The sequence below is a fragment of the Thalassophryne amazonica genome, chromosome 1 (assembly GCF_902500255.1).
Source record: "Thalassophryne amazonica chromosome 1, fThaAma1.1, whole genome shotgun sequence".
NCBI classification, from domain to species: Eukaryota; Metazoa; Chordata; class Actinopteri; order Batrachoidiformes; family Batrachoididae; genus Thalassophryne; species Thalassophryne amazonica.
The window spans coordinates 125,665,748-125,672,856 of record NC_047103.1 but is presented as its reverse complement, the minus strand read 5'-3'; the positions used below and the strand labels follow the sequence as shown (position 1 = coordinate 125,672,856).

Below are 7,109 nucleotides of genomic sequence, written 5' to 3'. Positions count from 1 at the left end.
CTGCTTTATGTTCATGGTTTTGGTTTTAACAGACACCATCATTTTTGTTTATCTGTCTGTTAGAAGGTCAGTTATTTCAAAATGTAAGATTTTCTTTCACCAAAACATCAAATCTAGACTCGCATCTCAGATGTACATTCTAGCAAGTAGTAGGTGAACTTTCATGTCTTCTTTTTTTGAAAATGTTCCTCCGTGCCACTTCATTGTGAAACTGTGTAACTTGCACTGTAGTTAATTTCTCCAATTAAAGCCAGATTAGACTGTAAATTGATCTGTTCTTGTCTTGTTTCGTTTTTTGTTTTTTGCTTAGCTCGCTTGGTCGAAATATTAATATGGAAATAGAGGAAAACATCAAACATAATACACTTTTTGCTTATGGTGAAAACAGAACACTTATCTAAACTCGACTAACATTGAACGAAATTGAACACACTAAATGAGTATCTCCAAGCACACTATTAAACAAACTATGAAACACAAAAACGGTGCTTTAAAACCCCAAAAACCCGTACTCCCATGATGCTCTGCGGCATTACAGTGCCGGTGATAACTACAATATTTTTAGAATAAACAAATGGCCACAGCCCAGACAAGTTAATTTACGTAGTTTGTGATTTTTATAGTATTCTATTTTTCTGACCTTTAAAGGTGGACAAGACTACTAAAATATTAACATGATGCTAAATCACTTGATCTGAGTTAATATTTACGTTTACGTTTAATACTTACGTTTATGATGTGATCTAAAATAGCAATGGGGAATAACTGATTCGGTCAAAACAAAACAAACAAACATAAAAACCTCAGACTGGTGCGACAGTTCTTTCAGCAGGACAACGACCTGAAGCACACAGCCAAGATATCAAAAGAGTGGCTTCAAGACAACTCTGTCAATGTCCTTGAGTGGCCGAGCCAGAACCCAGAGCTGAATCCGATTGAACATCTATGGAGATCTGAAAAAAGCTCTGCACCGTTACTCACAGATTGCCTGATTTAGCAATGAAAACCCACTCATACTTTACCTCAGACGAAGATCTATCTATATTAATATTTTTAGAATTAATAAGTAATGTGAAAATACAGAAAATTCATAAAATAAACACAGAAACAGGTTAAAGACGAGGCCGCAGCCCAGACAAGTTCATTTACGTAGTCTGTAGTTTTGATCAACAGGTGGCAGTATAAATGCTTGAAACGGCTTTGAGTGTGTGACGTCAAGGGGCCACGTCTTTGTTTTGTTTTCGTTCTGTGATTTTTTTCATCTTCTATTTTTCTGACCTTTAAAGGTGGACAAGACTACTAAAATATTAACATGATGCTAAATCACTTGATCTGAGTTAATACTTATACTTTGTATGTAACACAGATAAAATGAGCATTTGGTTTGAAATGGTCATGCAGCATTGCATGATGGGAAAGATAGCGGCTGTTTAAAATTGTTCTTTACAGTCAAATATCTGTTAGATATGTGACGTTTTTGGTTGAAAAGAATTGTCGTCATGGTGCCTGGCTAAAGGTTGTAGTTTTGGCGTTTTGTTTTTGTGAGTACCATAAGTGTGTGTGGTAGGTGGGTGAAGGAGTACGGTGTGTTTCGAAGTGCAAGCCATACTTACCTGGCAGGGGCGACACCATGATCAAGAAGGTGGTTCACCCAAAGTGAGGCTCAGCCATTGCACTGCGGCTGACTGACCTTTGCGAATTCCCCAAATGTGGGAATCTCGACTGCATAATTTATGGTAGTGGGGGACTGCGTTCGCGCTGACCCCTGACATACTGTTAAAAATAAACAACTTATGAGGTTCTGTTTACTCAGGCAAAATGGGCTTTACATTGAAAAGTGTTTAAGTAGATAACTAATGTCTTTCAAACTTGGTAATAAATTATGTTTCTATAAGGATTTAAAGTGAAAGTGCAGCAAATTAAAAAAGTTTTCTGAATAATTGTATTATTATTTGCCACATATTATTGATGTTTTAGAACTTGCAAGGTTGAGATATTTCCTTTGTTCAGATCTTGTCTGGTTACCAGCGACTGATTAATGCTGATATTAATGTCCATTGTTCACTGTTGTTACCGAATATTCCTAATTTCTCCAAAAGATATCAGTCCTATCAACTTTCCGTTTTCGTGGCGTTCCTCCTTGACCCAAAATACAAAAGCATACCAAATGGCTCATGTCAGCTCTCCCAGTTTCTCCGTGTTCAAAGTTACACACACGCACACAAAGGCCACTTGGCTTTTTAATATATAGATAACAGGTCTCGCCAACTTTCTAGGCCACCAAGTTACAGTGAACATAACCAGTTCCCAATAAGTCGTAGTTTTTGATACTGTGTACAGGTGCCAAGCCCCGCTGAATGATTGTGTGAACTCAAGCAGACGGGGATATTCTATTGATACTGCATAAATGGTGAGTTACTCAGACTTGGAATGAAATATTCTAATATTTTAAGACACGTTTCAATGACGCATTCCACCCCCTCCCCTTCCCTGGAGCTGGACGCCATAATACTCATATAATTTTTAAAAAATATTTTATAGTTGTGGGGGACTGTATTTGCAGTTTCCCCTGTCTATGTATGTAATGAGTGTGGACTGTATACAATTGTTTTCTTGCCTGGACATGCCAGAACATGTCCCATGAGGCTTCATCACGGCGTTGCTGTGCGCCATGCGGCACCGCCGCGACGCGCGGAATTCCTCCGCACGTCTGTCTCAATGTGCCGAAAAAGTGCTGATGTCCACGTCTTTTCACAATTCCTGTGCTAGTCAGACAACGTCCTGGATAAAACACAGCATCCAGTTTGGAAATGAACGGCACATTCCACTGTTACAGGAGTTTTTGTCATGGAAAGAGGAGCGGAGGCTTCAAATAAGGCTATTTTTACAGCACTTCATATGTGACAAAGGTCTTCATGTAGTTTGTATGTCACAAAGATCTTTCACAGTGTTTAGACTCTTTACAGCTGCTCAAAAAACAGCTTAATAGTCATGTCTGAGTTCACATGAAAGGATGGCAAGGTCAGCAGTGAAAGTCCCAAAGAGACACATGCATATTTGTGATAAGGAAAAGTAAAAAAATAATTCTGAAGTGACTAGGAAAACATTAGAACACTCCGGAGTTGTGTTTCTAGGAGCTCTGTCTTCGACACGATTAAGTGCTGTCTTGAGAGCCGGGAGCCTCGGCTGAAACGTAATTCTTCATTTATGGTCTGTCGCTAAAGATGCTTAAGAATCATTGATTTAATGGTCTAAGCTGCATGACGAAAGCCTTAAACTGAACATTATTTTAATGGAGTTTAAAATGATCTTAATTTTTGTCTCATAAAATGTCACACTCCATAAAGTTGTGATTGAGACTGTGTGCACTGTCCAGATATCATCGTGACATATGTGCGTGGGAGAAAGTGGTCAAAACTTTAATGTACAGTAACTTTACATCTCTGCTGGTGCCTGGTGTTACCACGACTCCACCACAGACAAGCCACGTACACTTGCACACTGCTTTCAGCTCCAGTCAAGAACTGAACTGCAGTGTGAATATTACGCCAAACCCACACTTTGTGTGGGCTTCCGGGGCTTCCAGTCCGACCCCAAAGGCTTCCGGAAGCAGGTGAGTCATGCTGTGAAAAAGCTGCAGGGAAAGGTGTGGAGGACAGACGGCCATGCGGTGGTGAAGGTGTGGATGTGCAAGTGTGCACCCCACAGTGCGCACAGGGAAATTCCTCTGCCACTTCAGGAGGTCCACCCCAGTGGCGAACGGTCCGACAGCATGAACCAAACATGCGGAAGATCGCAAAGCGGCCAAAGAGTTCTGTAACAACGTGTGGGCTGGCCTGTGTAATTTCTTCATGGATTTACTGCAAAGTGATGAATGCTCAAGCCCCTTTCACACCGGGCTTGCATACAGTTGCGTTGTGATACGTATGGAGTACGCTGGAAAATTGCACAGATTTGGCATAGTCCTGTGAAGGCTGGTGTGTGATGGTTTGCGTTTCTAGTCTTGCTTACAGTTGCATAAGGTTGCCTACTGTATGCTTACTGCCACGTATGTAGCCCTCGTCGCTATTTTTCTGCCTCTCACAATCCACTCCTGCCTACTTTTTGTTTTTTGTTTTTTTGGCATTGTGGAAATGCGTTCCATTCTCGAGACAGTACATGAAGCAAATGACACTCACATTTCCAGACCTACAGCAGGACACAAGCTGATGCCTTGTTACAGCTGCGTAGTTGCGCTCAGGGAGAGAGAGAGAGAGAGAGAGAGAGAGAGAGAGAGAGAGAGAGAGAGAGAGAGAGAAAGAGAGAGAGAAAAAAAAACCTTGCGTGCAAAGGAGAGAAGCTCCATGATGTTACAGACTGACACGCAGATGGAATTGAGACATTGGATAAAGTCAGAATACATTATTTCCAGGAGGTAATGGACTTCATGAATGTGCCACAATCATGAGAGGACTTAAGAAGGTGAAAGTGCTGCAGAGCGGAAGCCGGCAATCACGCACGTGGTCTGTCCATGAGGAGTGGACAGTGGACATGTCCTCTTGCTGGCGATTGGTCCATGAGCGGGAGTTAATGGACTTTATTTAACTTGCCACAGTCTTGAGAGAACTTGGAGGTGAAAGTAAGCTACAGCAATGATGGCTTGCACGATCCGTCCATGCGAAGTTAGTGGGTGTGGACATGTCCTCTCACTGGCAATCTGTCCATGAGGAGTGGATGTGGACATGACCTCTGAATGTGGAAGCTTGGCCTGCCTCTTTTTCTTCCATGGTTTTGAAGCTTCACTGCCAGCAAAGTTCAGCGGGATGAATGAAGTCTATCAATCCAGGTATGTACTGATAAAAAACCTAAAAGGATTTTTCACCCTGGTGTAGGGTTGTGTAGAATTGCGGAGGCTTGGTGTACAGTAGCACAGTGTGGTGTAGATTTACATACATTTGAGGAGTGTTGTGTAGACTTGCTTAAAAACGGCATACTTTTTATGTCCTGTGCTCTACGCTGAAAAAAATTAAGTGTTTTATTTTTTGCGTCCGCCTCGCATAGCCCTCAGCATACTGCTGCGAAGGGAAGCAAAAAACTCGGCGTACAGCTGCATTACTCAGCGTAGTCAGTGCGCTGCAATACACAACTCTACATTGGCCCCGGTGTGAAAGGGGCTTAAGTGCGAAACCAATGCGCAAATCATTCATTCATTTTCAGATGCTTATCTGGGTTGCACTGGCAGCAGTGGACATGAAACAGTTCACCAAATAACAAATATTTTAAGTCCATATTGTTATCAAAAATACTCCAGAGATTTTCTCATGATGTTTAATTAGTCATACACAGTTTAGAATTTAGCATTATGAGGTTTTTTTGGTTTGTGTTACATAATTCAAGCAGCCTGGGATTTACCCTTAAAATTAAAAGATGCTCCAGTCATATTGAAAACTACACCACATTATTTGCCTGATCATAAAGATTCCAAAAAGGTATAGTTTGGACTATCTATGACTGAATGTTATGGAGCTATGAGGTAAAAGCAGCAAGAATGGTGACAAAGGCCAGTTTCAGTTTGTACAGAGGTCAAAAGTTAAGTTTGCTCCAATTTTGGTAAAAAACAAAAATGCAAATTATTGGTTGAGTTAATTGGATTTTTAAAAAGTAACAGTTTTCATCATGTGTCATGCTTAGTTATCATGTTACAGAGTAAGGGCCCCTTCACACATAGTGCAAAGTTTGGACGAAGTGTGCACTTAGTGTGCATGACGCAGGAATCGTGTGCAAACCATGCAAAATTGTCCCTGCCTCAAACGCCTCATACACCTGTTGCTACAACAATTTGCGCACACCAGCAGCTGAATGACAGAGTGCACTGTATGAACCCATCACACCTTTTCGCGGCAGGTGTCGACCAAATTCCAGGTGACACGCACAAACATCTAACACCACTCCCATGGCCATGGCCAAATGTGTTGCCAGTCGCACTGTTGGCACGACAAGAGACTGCAGACTGTTTACTGTCGTACTCGCTGTGAAATTCGTCTAAGTTCCCCACGACTGTGGAGTTGCAGAGATGTGGTGTGCCATCAGCTCCCCCACAATGTGTGTGTGTGTGTGTGTGTCGAGAGCCCCCCCCCCCCCCACATGTGCATGTGTGTGGTTTGCGCGCCCCCTGCAGCCGAGGCGAATCTCATCTGATCAGTGACACTTGTTGACATGGCTCGCCCTGGACATCAGAGCTGCAGAACATGCACCATGTCTTGATGGACACGCGCGTGTGTGCTTGCTGTACTCACATCAAAAACATAAAAACATATTGTTTGCAATGGGTTGGAGAGCGCGCCCTCTTACAGGTCCAGGTGGAACGGGCCGTCAGTTTATGTGGACACGCAGCAGGCGATCTGAACATCATGTATGTCTGGCAGGACAGTGAGCTGCACACCGCAGGACCATATGACCAAGGGCGCAATTTAGAACTAGAAATTGGGGGGGACAAAGAGCGAGGCCCGCAGAGCCGAAGCCCATAGGCTGGGGGTCAACGGTTTCTAGATAAGCTCAGATGCATTCTGAGCAACCTGAACAGTAATTTTAATGTTTTGAGAAGACCATAAAGTGGACACCATTTGACTTATGCAATTTGAAACTGTGGATATAAGTACTTTATTCTGAGAATAGCCAGCATTGATTTTATTAACATCCTGGTGTAAATAAGGTATCACCACATGTGTAGAATTAAAAAAGAATGATAGGTTGAGTTCTCATTAAAAAAAACTGCAATGTGGTAAAATGTATTCATAAATATGAAAGAACAGGCTCTTAATAATTATTAACTATCGCATACTGTATTTTTTTCCTCAAGATTTGTTTTTGCATAACTTTGAAAAAACAACAGATCATAAGTTTAGGATAAATTATCATGAATTTAATTTTCAAAGTGGCACGAATGACAACACTCATACTGAACATAATTTCGCTTGTATAGACTGATTTTGGAGATCAAGCAATATTGCAGATGGGCTTTCTGAGGTTCCAGATAGCTTTTCTGATTTCCTTTTCTAACTTTCAGAATTTAGTAAATTAGCATATGGTCCATTGATACTTATGTGTAGACAGTAGTCCCTAAAGACAAC

At 41.6% G+C, this 7,109-nt stretch overlaps 1 non-coding gene across 1 annotated transcript; it reads left to right on the top strand.

Moving 5' to 3' along the window:
* Positions 1-1,605: 1,605 nt before the first annotated feature.
* Positions 1,606-1,768, top strand: LOC117521182. The gene has a single exon (XR_004563906.1). It is a non-coding gene; the product is annotated as a U1 spliceosomal RNA (small nuclear RNA).
* Positions 1,769-7,109: the final 5,341 nt, after the last annotated feature.